The sequence below is a fragment of the Aphelocoma coerulescens genome, chromosome 2, assembly GCF_041296385.1.
Source record: "Aphelocoma coerulescens isolate FSJ_1873_10779 chromosome 2, UR_Acoe_1.0, whole genome shotgun sequence".
Lineage (NCBI taxonomy): Eukaryota > Metazoa > Chordata > Aves > Passeriformes > Corvidae > Aphelocoma > Aphelocoma coerulescens.
Genome location: NC_091015.1, coordinates 45,141,569 through 45,168,205, shown reverse-complemented (window position 1 = coordinate 45,168,205; position 26,637 = coordinate 45,141,569). Strand labels below are relative to the sequence as shown.

At 38.8% G+C, this 26,637-nt stretch overlaps 2 long non-coding RNA genes across 5 annotated transcripts in view; one reads left to right on the top strand and one right to left on the bottom strand.

Moving 5' to 3' along the window:
* The window catches only part of LOC138105713 (uncharacterized), a 165,847-nt gene extending 160,168 nt beyond the window's left edge, over nt 1-5,679 (bottom strand). For 2 of the 4 annotated variants that reach the window (XR_011148632.1, XR_011148633.1), the window contains exons 1-4: nt 5,598-5,634; nt 3,363-3,581; nt 2,313-2,469; nt 1,150-1,302 (exon numbers count right to left, since the gene is read on the bottom strand). This is a non-coding gene — a long non-coding RNA (uncharacterized lncRNA). Of the gene's footprint in view, nt 1-650; nt 958-1,149; nt 1,303-2,312; nt 2,470-3,362; nt 3,582-5,597 lie in introns of those variants that run through there. The other 2 variants (XR_011148634.1, XR_011148631.1) reach the window with 2 other exon arrangements.
* LOC138105714 (uncharacterized) lies at nt 4,062-5,457 on the top strand. Its single transcript, XR_011148635.1, has 3 exons — nt 4,062-4,127; nt 4,201-4,295; nt 5,393-5,457. It is a non-coding gene; the product is annotated as an uncharacterized lncRNA (long non-coding RNA).
* Nucleotides 5,680-26,637: the final 20,958 nt, after the last annotated feature.

Sequence of the window (26,637 nt, the reverse complement as noted above, 5' to 3'; positions counted from 1 at the left end):
TGCTGAGAGCTAGTGTGCACCCACCAGCACAGCTCCAGGGGCTCACCACGCTTTGGCATCCTGGCTAAAGCCTCTGTACACATCGCTGACACGTGCAGAAGTACCAGCCTTCTCAGAGCTCATTTTGGATTAGTTGCACTAAACTTCATTGCACCTCCTGGACCTGCCCTTCTACTTGCTTTGCATGGACTGGTTAAAGAACAAATACAGGTTCTGCAGGTCAGGACACCTGCATGCTTTTTGCCAATACCATGCCTGATCTATGGGATAAAAAGACCGCTTTCCAAGGACCTCAACCTGACAGCATTCATGAGCACTCAATCCACTTTTGAAAAATGGAACCCCTTGATGGAATTAAAGCCTAGTAATACCATTGTCTGTTATTTATTCTATATTTAATAATCTCTCTCTATGACACACTTTGGAGATATAGGAGATGCTCTCATAAACTTTTTAAAATAAACCCATTTCTTTCCCAGGAGGTTCCACCTGACACAAGCCATTACTGAAGATTGACAGGAAAGTGTACTGGTAGCCAAGACATGCTCTAAGACAGGAAGAAGATACTTAAATGATTTATTTGTGGTAAGGCATTTGAGAAGCAGTTTGGCCTCTGAAGAAAGGAGAGAGGTACTCCCAAACTGAGGCAAGAATTTGGGGAAAAAAAATTGAAATATAGAATTTGCCAATTTATTGCAGGCATTAGTTATCAAAACAGTGTTGGCTTTTTCACAACTATTAGCCAGATATCACTGGTTTCAAGATAGCAAGTAGGAAAAGATAAGGACCAAGAAGTGCCCTTGGGAACCCTACCCTCCCAGGAAGGGGAAGGGAGGTATTTTGATCGCCCAGTGTGTAGTAGGAGGCTGACAGCAGATCACGTTGAATCAGTTTCAAAGTTCAATGCAAACTCAACAAAAATACATAGGCAAGAAGCCAAGGAATCCTCCCAGGAGTCTAGATTGCAGGAAATAAAACATAAGTCAATGCACCACCAAGGATGCCTATCAGCAGACCATTAAGAAACACCAAGCTCTCCTCTACAGCAGAAGAAAAATACTGGTGTTACCTCTCCCAAACAGAGGAACAGTTTTTCTCCCAGAGCTGCAGATTTGAACAGAGGGGAGGGATTTGGTTCTAGGTCCATACCTGATTAGATCATAAATCATGAAGCCAAAGATCCCCCAAGCAACCTTCCAAATTGGGCAAGAACTAGCTGAAGGCTCAGAAAAATCTTTCCACCATATGTGCAAAGATGGAAGGGTAGATACAATGATTTCTTTTCTTCTGAGTTGCAAGTGGCTAAACATAAAACAACAATAAACAAAAATCAAGACTTAAAATACTATCAATTTTTGAATGTCTGCAAGAAAACTCTCCCTCTAATATTGGAGAAACAGGCTTTATTGAGAGGATAAATATGTCATTTTTCAGACCAAAACATTTTTTTCAACCTATTTTTAAGGAAGGGGAAGAGATGGGATATGGAAAGGTGCATGAGCCAGGCTATGCAGCAGAGGCTGCTTGCAGATTTAATTGTACTGAGAGCTGCTGCCTCTCTTTATGTCTGCTAGATTTAAACCACCTTACACCACTAACAGATCCAAGGCAGCAAAGCACATCAGCATGTGCTGAGCTCTAACTCATTCAGATTACTCACATGCCTAACAAAAATCATGTGCTCATGTTTTTTTCTGGGCTTCTCACACAGAAACCAGAAGCAATTTAGAAATGTTTTCACTCTTGAATGAAATTAAGAATTTGGGAGTAGTCAGCAGAGGCTTTTTCTACAAAACCTTCATTTCTTTGTGTCTCTGCAACTTGACATTCTGCTGTTTCTGCCATTTACATCTTGTTAATGCTGGGCAGGTGTTTACCAGTGCAGGATTTTCCATTTGCAGGATGTCAGAGGGACACACACAGGACAGTGGGATTCTTGGAAGCTGCAAGGGACTGGCAGCCTCTGAAGCTGCATGAGAAACAGCATGATGTCGAAATTTACTCTTCAAAATGTTTTAAGGTTCAGATGTTGCATCACGTATTTGGCTAAATTAAATTTCCCGGCAACTGTTTCCTTAAGCAAACATTTGTTTTCAAACCAATCCCAGATTTTTTATTTTTTATTTCCCCCTCAATATAATATCTGATTCAGCAGATTTTAAATACTCAATATATCTTTAAATGCCAATGCACAACAAGTATAGCAGGTGTTTAATTGTGGTTTAAATATCCACATTTTTCACATTTTACAATCACAATTAAAATTAAGCAATAACACCAAAGGAGTTCCGGTATGCAGCAATAATACTTACCCATATAGTGAAATTGATAAGGATCCAGATATAATGATGCCCATTGTAGTAACCCTGTGGTGACTGATTGCTATTCTGCTGTTAGCAAACAGCTAAGAAATACTTTATTTTTTTCAGAATTATCAATTTGTTTCTAGGGTATGAGAACAATGAAAACCTTGAGGGAGAAAGCAATAGTTAGTGAGGTATTAAAACAGTTCTATAACTAATAAAAACACTAAATCAAGTTAGATATGCAGCAGTGTGTCATTTCTATTTTAATAAAAAAGTACATTATTCTCTCCTCAAAATTACAAAATTTTATTTTTTTTAGTCATTGCCAACATAATCGGAAAGTTAAAAAAAGTCATAAATCTACAGTTTCTGGAACTGTCATTTATGTGATTTTCTATTCTTTAAAAAGACTGAGTATAGCATATGTATTCATAAAACAATCCTTTTAAAAACTTATTTGCATCATTGCTTAGAATTTTTTTAAGGGGAGAGCAAGGGGAATTTCAGATTAAAAATTGTTTGAGTTTCCTAACATTTCCATACATGAGTGATCTCTGAAACACATTCTTAGGAGCTATACCTCCTACACATATTGTACTAGGTGGTAAAATAAATCTAATGGATTCATACTGAACCACAAATCCTGTGGTATGGGAAAACCAACAGACAAACTGAGCTCCTCTAATGCAGACACCTAAGTAATAAAATTCACCATTCAAAGAATAACTGATGGTATCACAAATTAACAAGAAAAAGATCATACTCCTCATCTTCCAAAAATGCAGAGCAAGAGAGAAGTGAGTGTCACATGGCTGTAAATGGTATTTCTATAATTTGGGTTATCTGAAATGTATTGCTTATTAATATTTAATAACTCAATCCCATAGTTCTCGCTCAAGTAAGTTTCCCACAGAGGTCCATAACATGTACAGATATATAGAAACAGAATTCAATATATATATTTTGGAACAGTGATAAATAACCCTAGGTATTGGTACTGTTCTGCTGAGAAGGGCCAGAGGGAAGTGGCACCTGCTGTGAAAGATGGTCACTTACTTGAGAAAAGGAAAATTTGAGACTTCTTGAGAAGGACACTCCTTCCACATATGCTGAAAGACATGCTGAAACAAGCACACCATGACATTTCAAGCTTCGTTTTCTGCTCTGTCACCTGTACCATCAATAATATGAATTCTTTTGTGCACCTGGGAGGCCTGTAGCTTTACAGAAAATTAAACCTGGATGGAGCCATGTTGCCCACTCTTCCCTTTCTTCCTGAAATTAGAGGGAAAATCTGAGATTTTATGGGACAAGGTGAATAGAATGGCGACCAGCACACTGCTGCATTCCCTCCCTTCATGTCCCACCTCAACTCTCCTGAGCATACAGGGATAGTGCCAATCAAGAGTATATCAAAGCATAAGAGGATCTGGACCTGTTCAGCCAAAATATGGATGCTCAGTCAAATTCACTTTCCTTCTTCAAGCTCTTTCTGATGAAAATTTTTCACTTTATAAAAATGCCAAGGCAATCTTGGGGGAGGAAACTGAATTTGTTTCATTTTATTTAAAAAAAAAAAGGGAATCTAGGAGACAGAAACATTTTGACAGTCTTAAAAGCATGTTTTTGTTGACTTAGTGTAAGTCCAGCCGGCCCTCCATGGCTCACAGCTCCTTGAATTTGGACTTTGCAGACATTCCTGAGATGTTAACATTTCATCCAAGTCAAGAAAATGTTTACATTTCCAAAGCTCTTGTTGAATAGAAACATGGTTTCTTGCCCAGGTCTAGCAGATTAGCCTGCTCCCAAAATAAAGCATTGGTGAGAAGCTAATGCAGTTTAATTCCCATTGAAAGAAAACCAACCATTTTTAAATCCGTTCTTTTTCCTATAGATGTACCATCTGGAGAAGGTCATGGAGGAGGAGAGATAAAGAATGGAAAGGAACAGGATGCAGAAAGGCTGCCATGTAGAAGACTCTAAATTTAGGTGAGAATACATGCTAAGGAAGGGATGAGCTACAAGAGAAATGAGTGGGTGGGAAAGAATTCTCTGTTGATGGCTGGCTGATGTGTGGCCATTGTATAACTAGGTTGTGATTAAGAGGCAGTTCCCATCATAAAAAGTTTACAGTCTAAGTAATTCAAGCACACAAAGGACTAAAGAAAGAAAAATGCATTTTGTGGATGGGAAACCAAGGTACTTTGCTACCACTGCACTCTGTGTCCTTCTTATCTGACCCAATGAGCCTTTTCTTACAAATGCATTTTTGATGTGCTTAACAAAATGCATTCACTTCATGCAGTTGGCAGACTTAGTTGTTGCATCAAAAATAGTTAATGGCAAGTATCAGCATTTTTATATTTCTTTCCTTGTGCAAGTATTTAATAACAGGGAAATAGCAAACAACAGCTGTGTAAAGGGAAAGAGCAGTATAAATGAAGGCTCATCCTGCACCACAGGGAACGATAGAAGCCTAAGACATGGACTTGGAACTTCCCCCAGATTGCAACCAGGTGGTTTTGTGAACAGTCAGTTTGCCACTCAAAACTGGTCAGGAGAAATCTGAGGCGTGTTACTGTTCGCAGATGTGCATATATGAGATCATATAAGGAAAGCACAAGTCTGCCTGTAAGTAGCAAAGACAAAAAAAACCTCCAAAATTGAGAGACCTAAACAAACCAGGGATACCAAACAGATCCCATTGGGACAAAAATAATCAGAAGATCTGCATGCAGAACAGCATGTTGAGAATGACTCCAGCTCAACTGGAACCAAACTGCCCCTGACATCTCTGAAGATGAAGGCTTTTGCCCAGCTGGGAAAGTCTGACTTGCATTGCCTTTGCCTTTGATGGCAATACTGAGCCTCATTTTAGGAGAGTTGTGGATAAAGAGGGTTCTTTTTTTTTTTTCCCTCTCTCTAGGCTTCCTTGATCTGATCATGACGCAAAAAACCTAATTACAGCAATTAATACAGAATTAGAATAGTTTCATGCTAACTCTGTGAGTAGCTTTCTAGCAGCAGATTGCCTAGAGATACAGGGTTTGAAGCAAACTCTAAAGCTCTTATTTTCCTGATTACAGCTGTTGAAAAACTAACATGTTGGTCCTCAGAATGAAGAGAGAAAGATGACTATGAAGCCCGTGTGAGTATATTATTCTGCAAAGTGCAGCAATACATTAATATAGACAGAGACTTACAAAGGAACTAAGGAATGTGCTCAGAAGCCAAATCCTGTTGCATTCTCAGGCCCTTTACTACTTTTTTGTGCCAGAAAATTATGCCTACCTGGTTATTTCCCTTTAACGTCACTGGAGAGATAGATGAATCTAAATGGGAAAACAAAAGAGGGAGATGTAAAGGGAAGAAGTCAGCTGCAAATGTTATTCAGTAACTTAAAACAATGTTAGGCAAAATCTAACTAGTGCAGAGAACGTAACATATGATAACAGCATGACCTCAAATGACTCATTCTCTGTTTAAACTTTAACATCTAGGTCTCTACAGGAATTAGCATACACACTCTGGACACTCATTACCCATGCTTGGTTTTGTATAGCACACAAAAAAAAAGGAAAGAGAAAGAAAGTGTAAACCCTTGCCAGCGTATTGTTTGCTGGCAATAGCAAGCAAAGCGAATACTGAACAGTCATGCTTCATCCAACAAGCATAACTGCTAGCCAAATGCAGGCTTACAATTGTTTGGATGAAAAAGAGTCTACCATCCATTCACCTCTGTATTAAGGATTTGATGAACTGTGCTGCAGCAAGCTAGGAATCAATCTTTTGGAAAGAACTGATATGAACATTTACTGCAGGATGTGGCAAAGAGTATGAACTCCTCACACACACAATTTCCAAGAGGAAATAACTATAAACATCAGACTCTATGACTCCTATTGACAGGGATCAAAAAAATATCCCAAAAAGCCTCATCAGTGGGAACCATATGTGACCCCTAAAACACATCGATTTCAGTTCTCTTCTCTTTTCTCAATGCTTTAAGAGACTGAAGACACGGGAACTAGACTTACTTCTCCAGTAGCTTAACCCCTTCCTCTGCCTCCTCAGTGCATGGAATCCTCCTCTGCTGCATCAGGGGAAGAGCAGGGAAGCAAATGGCCTTGCACCCTCTTCCTCCAGTTAGTGCAATTTTAAAATACTACACCAAAATAATACTTTTTCCATGGTAGTATGCAGTTTCAGCTCAAATGTCCACCCAGGGCTGCAGTAACAGAAAGCAGAACCTCTAAAGGGGGGAGTCAGTGCAGCACAAAAATGGATCAAGCTGGAAGGGAAAGCTTGAAACAGCCCCAGCTTCTATAACCGGTCCAAGAAATAGAGAGAGATGGAGCTCCTTGCAATAGGTGATTTGGAGCACACTGTTGTGAGAAAAACAGGGTGAAGGAGAAGCAGTAGCAGCAATATTTTGTCCTCTGTTGTGGCAATGTAACTTTTAGGAAGGGAAAGGGAATCTGTAGCGTGACCTGGACTGAACCATTGTGGTAGACTGGCAAGCTTTGAGAAATTTGCGAAATTCCAATATATATTCAAAGCACTCTGTATGTATAATTTGTAAGAAAATCCTCCAGATATTGTCAGAATCCCTGTAACTTAGAGTAATACAACCTGTCACAGAAACAGATGTGTCCGTAGGAAAAAAAATTCTAAGTGTGCAGTCAGAAAATGTATGATACCAAGAAGCCCTCTTAAACAAATAACCATTAATGGAACAAACCTGTTAAAATAATTCTTTTTCCATGCTCAAATGTTACAGGTTTAATAGATTTTTACTGTATTAGCACAGAAATGCACTTTTACTTTCCATAGCTAATCTTGAAGGAACACACATTAACGTACTGTATTTTTCTGCTGTATTAGTGGACATTACAACTAAGACAGTATTATGCTCATTATGAACCTAATAACTAACACATGATCACAAAGCTATGTTAACACTTTCCTGCAGAAATGGGAAATGAATAGCACCTCTGTTTAGATGATTATTAAAAAGAATTTTGCTTATTAGAAGAGAGAACTCTGTCCAGTCTTTTCTAAGAAAGCTTCACAATGCTTAGAACATACCTGATGTCCAGTATCCACAGTGTTAGCCACCTCTGCACGTGAATTTGCTGCAGAATCAGGGATTGGGTATTAAAATGAGAGTATCAACATATTTTCCATTTAAAAAAATAGCAAACAAATGCACAAAAAAACAACAAAAAACCACAAGCAAACTAAAAACAACAAACAAACAAACAAAAAAAGGACCCCCCCCAAAAAAACAAAACAAAACAAAACAAAAAACCAATCTGTGACAAAACTCCCAAAGTCCATAAAATGGCCCTAGGATTGGTTTTGGTTCCATAGACTCAATATGAATACAAATGGAGTCGATGGGTGTTTACTGGAGTTCAAGAAACAGACCACCATGTTTTCTGGTAATTGAAATGTCTGAACACTGAAATAACGTCCAGATTAACTGGCCAGCGTGTGTTCCCAGAGGCCATATGTAAATGCAAGTCATGGCTTGGAGACTAGATCAGTATGATCATGGTTGCCTAGAGTTTGTTCTGTACTTGACCTGATAAGCATTGAGAGACCCAACCTGAGTCTACAGCTCCACTCTCTTCACAACACACACAGAGTAATATCTTCACTTGGACTGACCTGCCAACCAGTCCGCTACATTTTCACTGGTCAGATGAAATGCTTTGCAGTCCTCATGCTCCACTTAAATGTCCCACTTCACACATTCCCAGTCCTCATGGCACTTGTTAACCATCCTTATCTTAAATAGCTGTTGTCATCTTCTTCCTACTTCTGGTATCTCCTTGTCATCTCTAACTTTTCTTTTTGCTCCTCCCGCTATTTCTCTATGAATATCCATAGCCATATCCGCAAGCTCTAAATAACATCAGTGGCTGTTGGTGACCTGGTGTTGACAGCATAACTCACAGTTTTGCTCTTTTTTCCACCTGGCAGCAGTAATCAGAGGAAATATTCCTTCCTCACCCCAAATGTTTATCTTTACTGGCTCTGTTATCACCTTGGAACAAGGGAACGCACATGGCTCCTGCGGCACCTTCCTGACTTTCCTGCTTACAAACTAGTGTTGGTGTTAATCGTTTGCCCTACTTTTTATCAATGTTACATCTTTCCCTCTTCAAACCCAATTAGTAGGTTTTAGAGTCAGTGAGTCTCTACTCAACTGCTTTCCAGTAAACTTTAAAGAGGCAAGCAACAAAGGAAGAGAAAAACAGAGATGGGAATGGATGCAAAATTACTTTCTTTCAAAGAGTGTGCTCATGTACTTGGATGAGTTAGGTATGCATTCCAAGATCAAATCCTTTAAAGTGTTATTCAGGAAAATGTCAGGACTGCAGAAATGGACAAGCATTTGCATAGCATCTCTGGGAATTATTGAACTAGAGCAAGAACTAACACCAAGGCAGCACAGGAAATACCATAATATCTCAGGCCCACATAGGGCAGATGTCTCATGCAGATGACATTGTATGGATACTTACCCATTAAAGAAAAATTTCAAGTTATCTAAAGGTACCTGCTAATATCCCAATAGGCGTGCTAAGGCACAGTTTTAAAGGAATTTCTAGGCTATGACACAGCTGGTATTTTTGTCAGTGACAGCAGCTCTAGGTAGGTCAGGTTGAATTAGAAGCCATGGTGAATTAGGTCCCTGTGCTTTGGAAACAGATCTTTTCTTAGTGGTGTAAAATGTACTGTACAACAGAGGACTGTCATCAATGCATAGAAGCTTATTTCTCTGACATTGTTATTACAAGCATCTGATGACATCCTTAGTAACCCTGAAGAGTATTCCTATATCTGTCACACTAGAAGAAGCTTGACAACCTTAGCTGTTCACAAACTAAAGCTCTTTTCTCTTTCCAGTTTACTTTTTCCTAGGTGTTTCTTATTGTTACTACAAGGCATAGGTACCACAGTGAATGATGATACTGGGTAAAGAGAGCTAAAAGAGGATGTTTATCCTGAAGAAAATACACCTCTCTTTGTAGTAATATGCAAGCTACTGAACCCCATCTCTGGCATCTCTGCCCTTGTCGAACAGCTTCCCAATTTGTGAGTAGGCATGACACTGTCCAAATACATGGAGAGTGGTGTAGGAGCCAATAAAGAGCTTCCAGTGCTGAGCTCTGAAATCCCAGCTGGGAATGGCGAAACAGCTCTCAGCTTTCAGGTTACACATGAACGGTTAATGGAATGTGCCACTGCTAATCTACAGCAGGTCATGACTGGAGTTGGCCCAAAAAAGTTTAAAAGCTTCCACAAATGTGTCAGTTGTGTTTGCCTGGTAGAAGAGAGAGAAAGAAAGGAGATGAGACCAGGAGAGCGAGGAAATTGCTCTTACTTGTCTTCTCTTTTGAACCTGCTCACAAAAGACAGCAGGAATACACCTGTTCCAACTCCCTTATGACACTCAGTGGTGTGGGGGCAAAGATATCATTGAAATAGCTACATTTTTGAACTGCCCAAAATTTATTTTTAATTTTATGCTTTATTCTGATATTTCACTTCCCTTAAAACAAGTAACTTCTGGCTTTTATTCAAGACATAGAGAATCTGAAGTCCTGAAAACCTTTTTCTCTGCTTCTTAATGTCTAGATGTTCCTGTCCTGCTCCCTCTCCAACACACTGCTGTCCACTATTCCCAGGCTTTAGAAGAAATAAACCTGAAATAAAACTCACCTTCAAAATCTTTCCCTTCCACTGCAAAATAATGTTTCTGAAGTATCTTTCCCATGGAGTACAGATCCTTTAAATGCAACAGGAGTGTATTGATGGGATATGAGTCAGCTGGTGCATTTGCAATGTCTTTGCCGAGGGGCTGAAGGCAGCAATGCCAACATCTGCCAGGGCTGGATGGCTGACCCAGCTATAGTCCCACTCAAAATATCATCATCCATATATATCTTACTACTTATGTCAGAATGATGTAGTTCCACAACACTGCCCACAAAAAGAGAAGACAAGAATTTACAGATAATTTAATTGCAGAAAAAACTCAGAATTAATTATCAACCAAACTATGTGAAAGGTAAAAAGGAAATAACTAGCAGCCTGAATAGATTTATTAAGAATAAATCATGTCAGGCCAGAATAATTTCCTTCTGTGAAAGGAAAACAGTGCAGGTGGATAGGGAAAAGTAGTCAGCGCTCTGTATATTGATTTTAATAAGTATTTGGCAAACTTTAATTGGGCTTCCTCATACGCAAACTTACCAAAGACACATTGCAAAATTACTGTAAAGTGGTTACAAAACTGTTCAAAAAAACTCACTGAGTAGAATCATAACCTGCTTTATCATAGTGGAGGAATGGGACCTCACAGGGAGCTGTTCTGAACCCAATACGACTTCCTACCTCCAGTAATGTTTTGGAACCTGAATGCTTTTGTGACTTGCTGGTCACAACAACCATAGTAAGCTCTAGTAAGCACATTAAAAGGCAGCACTGGAATACAAAAACTCCTTTAGAAGCTGGAGAAATTTTGTAAAAGAAATCAAGACAAAGACACACAAGAAGACAATCATCTGCATCCAGAAAAAGGGAGAAGAGACAGCTGATAGCAGCTTTTCAGAAGAGGGTTCAGAGGTTGTGACATATCACATGGTAAACACAAGCCAAAAATTCTGTGCTATTGTGAAAAGGTCAAGAAATATACTGGCATGGTAACAGGTATCTACATATCAACACACAAGCCTTGATGCAGCCCTTCTGCTCTACTGATGCCTGCTAAGACTGCAGGTAGAAGTCAGCTCTGATACCAGCAAGACCTCAGTTTTGCAGAGTGTACTTCGATAAAGATGTGAGATATACAAGACTTCCTTGGACAACAATGAAGTGATGTGAGATTTGAAAACTAATTCCTTTAAGAGAGACTGCAAGAACATTCATTTATGAAAGAAAATAAACAGATGCAAGCAATAATAAGAATCTTCAGGTACAAAAGGCTACTGTAATAGGAATAAAATAAGGTGTATATGATGTAAAATAACAGGATTAAAATACAACAAGGAAGATTCAAGCCAGATATTAAGAAAAACTCTCTAATGTTAAAAATGGCTAGACTGAAATAGAGGGCTTTGAAGACTGGTGGAGCCTCCACCGTTGCAATACTTTAGGAAGAGGTCTGTCAAGAATCATATATTGGCAGACTTCTTTATAGTCTACCCCAATTCCTATTTCTGCATTTCAAAATTAGGTATCACTTACACTTACGGTGGCTCTTGCCCTTGGCAGTGTTTGGGAAACAGTGCTGCAGAGGCACAGATGTGACTCAGGAGGCAGTCACACTGTTAGAGTCCATGAAGGTATGGACCCCTGGGATGGGGTGCAATAGACCTGACAGCCTAGCTCTGCTTCATCCCTGTTGCCTGAAAACCAGTCTGAACCCGTCTGTTCGGGAAAGCTAAGGCCTGAGAAGGTGCAACTGTTCCACACAGAAAGAGATGCTGAGAATTACTCTGGGTCTTCAGCTCCCAAGTCAATGTGATTTGTGTTAATAAATAAGTTGAATACATGTGAAATTCTACCCAAAACATCAAGCACTAAGAAATGAAACATTTTCTAGCCGCATATTCATACATTATGTGAATTATCACAGATGTATCCACTCCATACTTGAATATGCTGTGCTACTAAATGTGGGCACTTCAACAGTAAAAAGACCTGCATTTGGTACATAGTTCCATTCCTAGGTGTGCCAATTCTCTGAACTATTCCTCCCTAGACTATCTGGAATATACGTGCAGGGAATTCAGTTGTGTTGATGCTGTACTATGCATGTTGTCCTGCATTTGCAGAACAAGATAATGGGATTATGGTCAGGTCTGGTACAGCAATTTTTGACATAACAGAGTATTTTTTTCCTAAAAGTGCATAAACTATGGAAGAGATTGCAGTAAGGAAACTACTTTTTAGTAGGGTGGTAGGAAACCCTTAGGAGCTAACAGTATAACCAATTAACTGCCTCTGTAATTTTATAAGCAAAAGAAAATATTAAAAATCTGGTGTGCAAGCTTTAAATTGAAGATCCACCTCATTGACCATCTAATTAATTTCTAATGACATAAGCATTGGTGAGCAGTAAGTGCAATTCAGAAGGTCAGAATTCTAAAATTAGTCACTGAATTTTAAAACCCAAGTGCTACTTTACTACCAATTTCTGTTCTTTATTGTCAAAAAGAAAGAAGGAAACATGACCTGTTTTCAACATCGTGATAGAAGACATTCATACAAACTAAACATTCATAGTTCAGTTCTGGCTATGAATTAACCCTAAATTGAAGTATTTTTATGTTCCTGCCCTAAAAATACATAAACAGAAATAAAGCCGAGCCATAGAAAGATTAACTATTGCGTTTTCTTCCTCAAGGAAAATAAGGTCTGGATAGTCTATTGCATTATGTGTGCTAAATAATTAATATTTTACAGTCTTACCATATTTAACTTCACAAGTACATCTAAATACCCTTTTTGAGACATTCTAGTGCAATACTGTGAACATAACTCATGGTCAAATTCAGGTGGATTAATGATTCCCTGAAATACACCACGCATAGGAAATCATATTTCATCTGCGTCTATTTCTCTTATTCATTACCTAATCTTTCAAACCCCAAAGCTCTCTGCAGCTCCACCTGAATTTAAACAAAACATTTTCCAGTGGTCTTTTTCACAGGAAGGGCATAAATCTTCACATTTACCAGATCACAGACCATTGAGAAAGCCAGCATTAAAGTTCTTTAAAAGTTTGCAGTACTTGGACTTAATGCCTTAATAACCAGCTGAAAACCCAGATATACTAGAAAGGTTGGTGAAAGGTTTAGAAAACTAACTTCTAAACTGCCACTGACAGACCACGAATGGTGCAAGGTCCTGCACTACAGGACGTGGTTGCAGAATAAACAGCTGCTTTCTCTCCCTCCGTGCCACTGTGTAGGGACTTTGTCCATACCAACTCCGGCTGCATTGCAGGTTTCCTTTGAATTCAATGAGAGAAAAATACAATGCAACATAGCAGAATGTTTCCACATTTCAGCACTTTTTGAAGAACCTCTTGTCAAACATCAACCACTTTTTTTTATACTGGTCTGATCACAATTTGCATATGTCTCTTCACAGCTATTTAAAGTCAGAATTGCCAAACGCGTGACTTTAAATGTCCGTCCGCCACAGATACACTTTTTGTACCAGCGAATGACAGAGAGGAAAGCTAGAAATTAAAGGCAATAGCAAACTTCTACTGGTAGATTCAATTACTTTCCTATCCATGTATCTCCTTTGAACTTAACAACTACAAAGAGCCTCTCAATGCAATCTTAAGAACCTAGTTCAGAAAACATAACATGCACAAGCTGTAAACAGGTGACCAAGTTTGATTAAAGTCATCAGGATGTAACAACCCACTCAAGTCAATAAACTGCCAAGTGTTTTTCTCAGTCATGATGGCTTGATGAATCAGCTTTCAGCACCAGCAGCCTGAGTCCAGGTTAATCTCTTTGAAACCTGGTAAAAGTTCTACCACCCTGAAAGGAATAAAAAGCACAACCTTATGTCATCTTGTGCCTCTGATGAAGTTAAGCTGAGCATACATTAGCCTTCTTTTTTTTCCCCCTGTAAATATATTGCTTATTTTTGCACTATGTTCACTTGAAGAATAACACGGTCTTTTAAAGTAGCATCATTTTGCAAATGTCACTGTAATTTTCCCCAAAGTATCATCCATTAGTTATAAAAGGTGCAAATGAAAAGGATTTTAAAATTGGCATGGGGGTAGAGGAATATGGAGTAATGCACTAATAGCCTAGGTGGTGGCTGGATTTTTGGAAAGCTTTCAAAGAGAAAGGGAGAGAGAGAGACAGGTGATCAACTGAATTCTTGTACATTTTAATACATGAAGTTAAAAGGGACAAAACTATCTGGAGTTGTGAAAGCATTTCTAAGGCACGAATTACAAACAAGAACCCACTATTGTAGATAAATATGCATATACAGATATTTATATTCACATCTACATGTACTGAAGTGAGAAAGGAGAATGAGACAGCTTCACAGTTAGGACTCTGTGTATCTCATCACCTCTAGTGGTGTTTCACTGTATTCACACCAGTTGACCAAAGTTACAGGTGACTTCCAGTTTGTAAGAGCTAACATGACTGAAATGTGTGTGCAAACAAGAGTTTGATAAGGAAACCCAGAATGCATTTCAATAATATTAGGTTTGCAACTGAATTTTTTCACTACTTGATTGGCTTTGGGATTTTTTTCATGACCTCCCAAATTTTCATTGAAAAACTGGACAGCATTATTTTATCCCCTTTTATCAATCAGTTCATAGGTGAAAAGAATTTTGACCATCAGTAGCTGCAGTTACACTCATCACCATTGCCACCTATTCAGAATATTAAGTTAAAAATGGTTTAGATGTTATTTATGAAAATAGTCTTTAAATTCTTGTTGTCAATATTCCTATTTAAAAATTTTAAGTGAATTTTCTTTTTTGACCTCTGAATAGCTCCTATTCACTTGTTCTTCTCTTGCTTTCACTCTTGCAGTGTATCCAGTACCTTTGTACAAATATCATTCAGTTCAAAAACAGAACAAAAGGTATTTCCTTTGCTTTCCCTTCTTGTTCTGCCCCTTGACCACAAAATTGTGAAAAATTCTAAAGCAATGGATAAAAATGTTGCCAAAGAGCAAGCAACCTCAGGTAGGAGACCTCCTGCTTCAGCTCATTGCTGCATTAACTCAAACGACTGACTTCTACCTATGACTTGCACCCCTTTTTAGCGCAATACCTTAATAATCAGGTTATTAGCTATTCCGGTTATAGTCTCTTAAAACTGTATGATTTTGGCTTCTTCTGGTATCCAAGCTCAGCACTTTAATAATCAGGTTATTAGCTATTCTGTTTATTATCTTTTAAAACTGGATGATTTTGGCCTTACCTGGTAGCAAAGCAATTGGGAATTAGGCCTCAAGAAGCTTTACAGGACTGAGAAAAAAAGTTCAATCCCACTTTACTTTAGGATTCAATACTCAGAAAACACAAGGCACTAACCCAGTACTTAATCACACACTGTATTATTCTAAACACCAGTATGAGTTTACCCCAAGTTTGACTCTGCAGTGTAATATAACTCCACTACAGAGGAGGAAGAAAATACACATGCTTTAGGATTGATCTGAGACACCACGTTTTCTATTAATTGTTCTGGGAAACAGAATGAGAATAAGAAGGCCTCAGAACCTTTTATTTTTCTTTAATTTTTCTTTTTCTTCTTTTTTTTTTTTGTAATCTACGCAGATCTTATTATCTTACATGTATTTTAAATACTCCAACATGAAGTACAACCGTTCACAGTTAAGCAAGTTTTTAGTCTATAAAGTATAACATGTGAGTATAACAAAATCCAAAGTCTTTGGATTTGCATTTTACTTTGCAGTTGCCTCCTGAAGATGATTTTTCATTTAACTATGGAGTTTCTTGCATCTTTTATGAAAAAGAATTCCGAATTTGAGGGCACAGTTAATTTGAATTAGCCTTACTGACTAGCCATGATTTTACATTTTTCCAGTTTTCTAGTATGCCAAATTAGGTATACCAGTTTACTCAAAGCAGTGGTTCCTTCCATATTTAAATTTTCTTGTCCCTCCTTAATGTGTAGAAAAAACCTGCATGCATCTTTTTATAATGGGTGATATGATCTTCTGATAACTGTGCTGTAAAAAAGATTTTGTGGCTGCTGTTTTATTTAGACAGTGGGATTTTTGTAGGTTTGGGGAGTTTTACAGCAGGATTGAGTGGGAGGGGATTGCTTTGTACCTTGTCTTGCTTTGCCAATCAAATGTTTCAACTTTCTGAAGCAATCTGTGGATGCTGAAGCTCTTATAACTGTTTTAACAACAACATATCTGCATTTGAATGAAAGACAATGTAAGAAGTAACCTACTTTTAACCATCTTAAAAACCACCAGGGATGGCAAGAAAAGCAGGGTTCAGCCTGGTTAGGATTTTGTAGTATCTATTCCTTTTCACAGCTTTAAACATGAAAACGACAATGAAAACTTTTCTCTTGGCTATCACTAACATACTTGGCACTAATCTCCCTTGGAAATTCATGTCTCTCTCCATCAACTCTAGATGAAACTTAGACATCTCACTTTTAGATCAGTAAAGATAATTAAGATGAATACTGTTATCTAGAGTCAGGGAAAAAGTGGGTGTCAAGAAATGACAGCAAAAAGTATCTCTCTATTTAAAGTTAGCCTAGTAGAAACAAAACCCTCCTTACAGACTGTATGGGTAGAAGACTCTGGCAACTTATCTTGAGACATCATATTACTATCCTAAGATGCTACATGATACAGCCAGGGTTCACAGAACAGTAACACAATGCATTTCCTTGCTTCTTGAAGCTGTTTGTCATTTTCCACACAGTTTCAGATAGAATTATTCTTCAAAAAAAAATTACATTCTAAAATATTTTTCAGCTAAAAGCATCATCAAGTCTCTTTCATAACTTGTAAATGGAAAAAACCAGAAACTGTGTTCTAGGTGCTGTAATGTGTGCTTACTGCTGCATTCACTGAATCCATCAGTGGCACTTCACAGACATCTAGCAAGCCTATTTGCTTCATAAATCATTGAAATGCGTGAAGACCTTTTGGGTAACCCAGAAATATTCTTTAAGTGTTTAACATCAATAATAATGAAAACTAGCATCACAACAACTTAAGCAATGTAAAATATGGCATCGTAGGGTTCAGCTTGACTTTCATTGAAGGATTTCTAAAAATAAGAGTACATCATCAGCAGTGACAGCTTGCTTAGTGACTCAACACAGTGGGAAACCTATTGCTATAGAGGACTGTGTTCTGCCTCATTATTTAATACAGACATCACAACCATGCTGTTCTGTTTTCAGTTCCAAACTGCATGATGCAAAGGAACCCACACCTCAGTACGTCTGCCCTAAAGAGTGAGAATAATTCAGTTGTTAGATCTGCACTACTGATAGCATACTATCAGCATATTAGTGCCAAGTTACATAATGTATTGTGAGAGTTAGAAACATTTGATACTCCTTCTGAAACCTCAGCTGCTGGAATCAAGATATTGTATGAGAACATCTGCTTCAATTTTCTAAGTATGCACAGTTCTAGCACTCAGTATGGGAAGAAAAGTTCTAGCCCATGAACAAAATATACTCTGAAGTATGAACTCAGAGACACTCAGAAATAATTGGAAATATAATTTTAAAATACTTTTAGTCACATTTTTGAAAGCTCAGCATTCACATTATTGCAATACTAATATTTTATACTTTAAATATATGATCAAGAGGCCTGTGAACAGGAAGAAAAAATGAAGTGGAAGAGAATGGAAGACAGTGGGGAAATGGGAGGAAGAAGACTTGGAAGGGGGACAGACACCAGACAATGATCTGAGTCAAGTATTAGGGATAAGAAGAGGCAGAGAAGACCTTGTGGAGAAAGAGCCAGGACTGTCAGTATAAATGGAGAGATACTCATGCATAGAGAGTTAGGCAAAAATACGATGGGCAAAAAGTGACCAATGAATACAGTAAAGCAAAGAGAAGCCAGGTCAGGAGACAGTCAGTAAAGGGATGGGAAACTTGGATTGTAAAAGCAGATGACTAAGACTGTGAAAACTGAGAGACAGCAAGACAAGGAAGGCAAGAGACTGGCATGGCTGAATAGGGAATTATTGGCCAAACTACAGGAAAAGAAAAAAAGGCACAGGAATAGAAACAAGTACAAGTAACCTGCTAAGAGTATAGAGATGATGTTTGGTTGTGTAGGGATGGAGTGAGGAAGGCCAAAGCCAAGGTGAAGGTGGAACTCAATTTGGCAAGGGACACCAAGAATAACAAGAAGGGCTTCTACATGTATGTTAACCGGAAAAGGAAGGCTAAAAAATGTGCACTCACACTGATAAAAAATGCTGGAAAACTGGTAACAATAGATGAGAAGGTTGAGGTACTCAACAACAGTTTACACAGAATCACAGAATCACAGAATCACAGAATCACAGAATCACAGAGTGAGTGAGGTTGGAAGAGACCACAATGGGTCACCTGGCCCAACCTTCCTGCTCAAGCAGAGTCATCCTAGAGCTCATGGCACACGATTGTGTCCAGGCAGTTCTTAAATATCTCCAGTGAGGGAGACTCCACAACCTCTCAGCAATCTGTTCCAGTGCCCAGTCTCTTGCACAGCAAAGAAGTTCTTCCTTATATTCAGGTGGAACTGCCTGTGCATCAGTTTCTGCCCATTGCTTCTGGTACTATTACATGGCACCACCGAGCAGAGCCTGGCTCCATACTCTTGACACACTCTCTTCAGACATTTATATATGATGAGGTTCCCTCTCAGCCATCTCTTCTCAAGATTGAACAGGCCCAACTCTCTCAGCCTTTCCTTATAAGAGAGATGCTCCAGTCCCTCAATCACCTTAGTCACTTTCCACTGGACCCAACCCAGGAGTTCCATGTGTCTCTTGTACATGAGAGACATATACAACAACCCTCATCTGGAGGGCTGTGTCCTCACCAGTGCTGATTAGAGGGGCAGGATCATCTCCCCTGCTTTACTGGCAGTAGTCTTCCTAAAGCACCCCAGAACACCATTGACCTTCTTGGTCACAAGGGCACTGCTGACTCATGGACAGCTTGCCGTCCACCAGGACCCTCAGGTCCTCCTCTGCAGAGCTGCTTTCCAGCAGGTTGGCACCCAGCTTGTGCTCTTGCATGAGGATATTCCTACCCAGGTGCAGGAACCTGCATTTGCCTTTCTTGAGTTTTACAAAGTTCTTCTCTGCCCATCTCTCCAGCCTGTTGAGGTCCTTCTGAAGGGCTGCACAGCACTCCAGAGTATTGGCTACTCTCCCAGCTGTGTGTCATCAGTAAATTTGCTGAGGAGGCATCTGCCCCTTCATCCAAGTCATTGATGAGCAAGTTAAATGATACTGGGCCCAGTATTGAACCTTGGGGAACACCAGTAGTGACAGGCCTCCACCTGGACTCTGTCCCACTGTTTACAACCCTTTGGTTCAGCCAATTCTCAATTCACCCCACTGTCAACTCATCCAGTCCACACTTCCTGAGTTTGTCTATGAAGATATTGTGAGAGACAGTGCTAAAAACCTTGCTAAGTCAAGGTAGACGATACCCACTGCTCTCCCCTCATCCACCCAGGTAGTTGTTTCACTATAGAAGGCAGTCAGGTTGGTTAAGCATGATTTACCTTCAGTGAATCCATGCTGACTATTCCTGATCAGCTTCTTGTCATCCGTGTGGATAGTGATGGCCTCCAGAATGAGGCGCTCCATCTCGACTCCAGGGAATGAGGTGAGGCTAACTGGCCGGTAGTTCCCTGGGTCCCCCTTCTTGCCCTTTTGGAAGACAAGAGACATTTGCTTTCTTTCAGCCTTCAGCCATCTCTCCTGATTGTCATGACCTTTCAGAGAGGACCGTGAGCAGCCTAGCTATGGTTTTCTCTACCTCTGTCAGCACTCTGGATGCATCCCACCAGGGCCATTGGATTTGTGGATGTCAGATTTACCTAGGTGTTCTCTAACCCAATCCTCCTTGACCAATGGAAAGTTTTCCTTCCAGCATTCCTTTATTCTGGTGTCTTGGGTCAGAGATTCCCAAGGGCTGGTCTTGCCAGTGAAGACCAATGCAAAGGAGATGTTCAGTAACTCTGCCTTCTTCATGTCCTTTGTTGCCAGGGTCCCTCTACCATTCAGTAAAGGGACTTAGTCTTCAATGGCAATCTCTCTTCCCACACCTCTCAAATGGATGGGATGTTCTTAAACCTTGGAATAGGTCCACCAGCAGGCCTCTGCTATTTCAGGGCGCCTTGGCACCTTTGCCGTCATAGCTGCTGGCTCAGCGGCTACAACACCAAGCTGCTCTCCATGAGATTTGAAGCAGTCAGGTGAAGTTCCAGGTGACCGGAAAAATGAAAATATTGTGCCCATCTGTCAAAAGGGTAGAATGGAGGACCCTGGGAATTAGCCTCACCTCTGTGCCTGGGAAGGTCATGGAACAGATCTCCTAGAAGCTCTGTTAAGACACATGGAGAACATGGAAGTGATTTGAGACAGCCAGAATGGCTTCTGCCATGGCAAATCCTGCCTGACCAACCTAGTGGCCTTCTACAATAGTTTGATAGCAGTGACATGTAGAACAAAGGGCAAACTACATTGTCTTTTTTAAACAAGGATGTAATCATTACAAAATTCTTAACCATAGAATTAATCTTAGAATCACAGAAGCTGTTTTTGGAAAGACAGACTGAAATGTGCTGAACTAATCTCTCTGTCTCAAATACCAAAAAACTCCAGATACTTGGAGGACTGTTCCATGTGTCTGAGAGCAGGACAGAATCTGAAAGTGTGAGATAAAACCAAAGCTATGATTTTGAACATCTTGCAAGAAAATGCTAAAAATAAACACCAACAATGGGAAAATATGAAAAGGTGAAATTTCAACAATAAGTAGCTGTAGAATACACCAGTTTCTTTTCTTTACAAAACACTGCCAGAATCTCTCCACTTAAGGATATTTTAGCAAAACTGTACTCACCTTAATGCAATTACTGTACATTGATGGTAAAGATGTTTATGCTGTGGCGAAACCTGAATAAATAACTGAAAATTGCTATGCAGCATACACCACTGACAGCAAAAATGAAGAAGGGGTGATACATGGGGCCTTTTCTTGAAAAGACAGTAACACAAAACCTGGCAATCTCTTTGGGGTGTAAAATAAATTCCAATAAGCTAACCATAGAAAGTTTCCAAATTTTAATTGCTAGGTATTTACTATTCTTCTAGTTATTTCTATGGGATGTAGCTAAATTGGCAGCATTTATAAATTTTCCTCAAGCTTTTTTAGCATCCTAGTAAGCAATAAGAATTTGAATAACAGAAATAATCTATGTAAGCGGGTAAAAATGAAAAGAAACTTCCAGAAAATATTTTATGTAAGTAACTCTAAAAGCTTCAGAGGTGAATAAACTATATCGCTCAGTGATCCTACTTCACACAACATTATATTTTCCTCTGAACAACAGCACATTAGGCATGCTGCAAAAATAAGCAGAGATACAAAAACATGCACCACCAGAATTATTCATGTTGTTTGTCTCATAGGGCCTGCATCCACTTTCACACCCTTCCCTCTCAATTTCCTTACTTTGTTCTAGATTTTTTTGGTCTCCTCTCAGTTATCTATTCCTAGTGTATCATCTTTGCAATCTTACCCATCCTTTTCTCACTTTATTTGAAACCTTACTTGAAAAGAGGGCCATAACTGAACTTTCTATTTCAGAGACCTCCAAAAAATAAAAAAGCATTTGTAAATAACTGTTCTGCTATGGGGTAATAAATACAATTATGGGGTCCAGAAGGAGGACCCTGCTGAGCCCCAGCTGAGCCATCAATGCTACGGCCTCAAAAACACAAGAGTAAGGCTTGGCGTGGTTTTGCTTGACAAAAATGTAACTGCTCCAGTCCTACATCAATTAACTAACAGAAGCTGTAAAATTAAGCAGGATGAAAAACCTCAAAAAAGTAAGTTTATGGCAGTTTCCTTTCTTTTTTAAACTTATTTCATTGCTTTTCTTATTTCCCAGAAAAAGAACTGGATGCATGTTAAACCACAAGAACATTCGACCACAGCATAGGTTATACTTAGCTAATGCCAGGCTAATGATGAACATGAGCAAAATATTTGTGATTAGCTGAAAAAAATAAGATTGCATTTATGTTAACATTGCATTAACCTTATAAAATAGCTGATTTGAGGAAGTTAAGAGTTTTTGAGTGATGAGTGCTTAAACCTTCACTTGAAATCCAATTTCATGCTAGGAAGTACTCTCTGAACTTATTATTCTGCTTAATTTTTTAAAATTAAGGTCCCTCAAGAAAGGATCTTAAGTCAAAGATCCTCTCAAGGATAAAAGGATAAAAGAACAACTTCAGAGGACAAAATGCTGGGTGAAGGAAATAGTCAATGCACTTTTAATGCAGAGGGCCACTTCCAGCTGAGCATTACAGAGCTACATATTCCTGAGGGATATGGAACAGGAAGGGAGAAGTAAGGTGACAGTATCTGATGAGGGTACTGAGCCACTCATAGAACTGCAAAAGTCAACAACTGGTTATTGAAATGACAGATTTAAAAACCCCAATAAAAATGTGGGGGAAATGTGGAATTTTCTATATATAAAACCATTATTGCTACTGATGAACAAGGATTCTAACCGGTTTATAAAAAGATATTTTAATGGCCATTAGCTATTAAAAATAAAGTGAGTAGTGGGACATATTACTGTTCCACATTATAAATCTAAGACTGTCACATTTTAATTACTGTGTACTGTTCTGGCCCCCCACTATTTACAAAAGGAGGAAAGATCAACAAATGTTCAAAGAAGCACAACAACAATAATTGCAGGTTTGCAAAAGCTTCCATGGGAAGTGTGCTAAGTGGATAAGGACTCTTCAGAAAAGAGACAACTGAAGAAACAAGTTGCAGAGGTCTTTAGTATTCTGAGTTACTGGGAGTAGCATCAGAGCAACAGGGACCTCTCAATCTGTCACCATAAACGTCCTATAGAAGAGATTACCTATGCAAGCCCTTCAATTCCTTCACATTGCAGACAGTTCTCAGATGCCAGTGAACTAAATATCCAGCAGGAGGCAGAGGATGTAACCCTTTGCACTCATCAACACAGAATCCACTGGAAAAAAAATGATAATAATAACTTAAAGGGAGCTTTGCAGTTAACAAGAAGTGAAAAATAAACAATCCTGCTTTGTTTATTTCAAATTCTGGGTGTGAGTCTTCCCTCAAGATCCATCTATTGAAATATGTGTGCATCTTTCACATATACATAGAAGAATAGTAACACGCATAATCGTTCAGCATTTAGATATTCTTTTAGTACCTTAACTATTTACTTTTCTTCTCTGCAAAAAAACCTGTTGTTTTGCTTGGGGTAGAAAAAGGTTAGCTATGACTTGGGAACCACCATTACATCATTAGTGAAATTACTCATTCTAGATGTAAAAGAAATGTTTCTGCTCAGTGAAACTCTGTTCTTCAGTGTTTTTCTCGACTCAGCTTGACTTGACCTGAACCTACTCGACTAACCTCTACTCTCTACTTTTTCCAATGTTTACATCTATTTAGCACTTGTGAGGCCACACCTGGAGTAGTTCTGAGCTCCACAGCTGACAGCTCTCTGTGGTTCACTGAGCTGGAGAGAGTCCAGCAAAGGGCCACCAAGTGATCAAGGAACTGGAGCATCTCTCCTGCAAGCAAAGGCTGAGACAAATGGGATTTATAACCCTAAAGAAGAGAAATACCTGATGGGAGGGTGCTAAGAGGACTGACCCAGGCACTTTTTAGTGGTGCTTAGTGAGGCAATGGGCACAAACAGAAACACAGGAAAGACTTTGCTCAGAGATTCTATGGAGTCTCCATCCTTCGATGGAGCCATCTGGACACAGTTCTGGGCAGCCTGCTCTAGGTGGCCCTGCTTGAGCAGCAGGATTGGACCAGGTGATCTCCAAAGGCCCCTGCCAACCTCACCCATTATGAAGCCCCATGATTTAGTTTTTGCATCTGTCTTGTTTCCTACTGAACAAAGACTAATATGTGTGTGTGTACATATATGTGTTTGTATGTATGTATATGCACACACCTACATTTATTATGACCATGAAAAATTTTGCTTAGTTCACAAATTATAAATACTTTTATCAAATGGGACAACACTCCTTATACTTATCCAACAGTTTATTTGATTTTCAAGACATCTGCCTGTAACTAAATACTATTTAATGATTATTCTCATGCCAATCTGGGTGATAATAATTATTATGTCGGTGTAAGATTGTAAAGATAGAGGTTTGTGTAAATTATTTCTTTCCTAATAATTTCCAAGAAATTACCTTTCTAGCCAAAAAGACATCATGAATTATTGATATTGATTTTTATAATCTTTTCCTTAATATTTAGTCCCATTATGAATTAATCTGAATTATTAATTGAAGCATTAAAATATATATATGCATTATGGCAAGCCAGATGAAGGACTAGGTTTTTTGATGCAAGCTCAGAAACCAGACTTTGCAAGAACAAGTACTGAGAGTGTCCTGGCAGAGTTACTCTTTGGAACAGAAATGGCAGATTAATTGAACTCTTCCCAATACATTTTCTTGCTTTCCTCAACACGAAATAAATGTATTCAATGATAGATCTGAAGTGTTTTGCTCAAATAATCTTGGGAAGGAGGAAACAGTGTCTTTGGACTACAGTGGTTAAACAGACAAAACAAAGTGACCTGTGATGAGCAGTATCGAGAAATATTTTTCCTTGGGTGTTTGAAATTTATTCCCAGACAGCAGAATATTTGTTCAAAATCTCTCTAAGCTCTGTTCAAGGGCTTTTGCTGCAGACAGATCTTCTAATTGTTCTTTACACAGCAAATCTCATGGCTACTGGCTACTTGTCTCCAAAAAGCTACATTCCACTCAATATTTTCTGTCAGTTTGAGAGGCTGAATTTGGGATACTGTCTCCAGCTGACCAATGCAGGCATGGGCAGACAATTAAACATTAAGACATTAATGTGTTAATCTAGATAAAGAAACCCCCGAAATAGTATAACAATAATGCCACGGTGTACATATTCTCATTTTAATTTCCTTTAAGTCTATACACTTCAGCGTAACAAGCCTAATAGCTATTAAAAGAGAACAGAAAATTTTCTGAACATGTGAAAGCATTTGTAGGAAAGTCATTATTGTTACCATTACTTTTGCTAAAACTCTACTGGGACCACAGTCTTTTTATTTTTTTATTAGCTCTCTACAAATAGGATGTGAATTCCAGCATATATACTAATCAATACTTTCTCCTTCAGTACCCTGAGAGAATAAGGGATTCAGATGGTATCTCCTTAAATGTCTTAAGAGAATACCTATGCCATCTCATATGCCTTAAATGCTTATCTAGAAAAAAAAAAAAAAAGGAAAGAAAAGCAAGCAACCAAAGAACAACAAGCTAAGCACATCCTCTCATTCTATCCCCAAATATTCACTTGGCTTCATTGCACAATTGGTTATTTTCCATTGAAAGATATTCTGAAAGCAAGCTTATTAACACCGAAGGTCAGCTCTAAAGCAATGATAAAACTCACCAATTCACTTTTTCAAAAGGTGCAAAGCATTTTCAGCACTTTCAAAAGGTAACAAAGACAGTTGCTTTATTCTGTGCATTAGAAGCCTGATAAAAAGCCATTCATTCACTTCAGGGGGACTTAGATCAACTTTTCATCATTCATTAAAGCTGCTCTACTCTTTCATTAAACGTGGACCAAAGATTGGTTCTCTGTTCAGAAGAGAAAAATTTTGTACTGGTTTATGGTATGATACTATACAATTACATTGCCTTCGTCTATTTTTTAAGTGGTTGAAAATGATATGATAGTTGATAAATATTTCCAGAATACTCTGGCCTCAATGAAGTGCTTAAGTAACATGATCAGATCCTCAAAAACTGTTTTTTAAACAGAGTTCCCAAATACTGCAAGCTGCAATGTTCTGTCAAAGAAAGAGTGTTCTGGTTGGCAGGATATCTTTGTTTCTTTGGGTTTTTTTCCAACATGGCAAGCAGGAAGTTTCATTTATTCTAACAGAATACTTACATCAAGATTTGCCCTTCTCACTACTATGGTCATGTGTTGTGCTTAGACTGTAATGGCATCTGAGGAGCCACGAGCAACACAGGTGTGGAAAATGTAGTGCCAAAGAAGTGGGGACATAGATATGGGATTGCAGCTTCAAAGCAGAAAGCTCATTTAAAAAAATCTGGCCCAGTCTCAGTGCTGTGTTAAGGTAATAGTTCTGCATTAGCCACATTACAGAATACCATTTTCAGATCCCTCTCAGATGACCTCACTTCACAGATTTGAGATGTCAGAAATGGTGTTAAGACCATTCTGAATGAATTATCTTGCTGCTGAAACATCAGGGGGTGATAAGACAGCTTGGAGAGCCAGCTAAGATGTATTTCAAAGAAAGCAAGGCATGACAGCAAGTATCTGCAACTACCCCTGTTGAACATTAGAAATATAATTTAACAAGAGAAAATTGGCTTTCCCAGCACAGATTGAAATAAGTAGATGAACAATGACTTTACTTCCCACAAGACTTCAATTACTCAAACTTAAACAAAAAC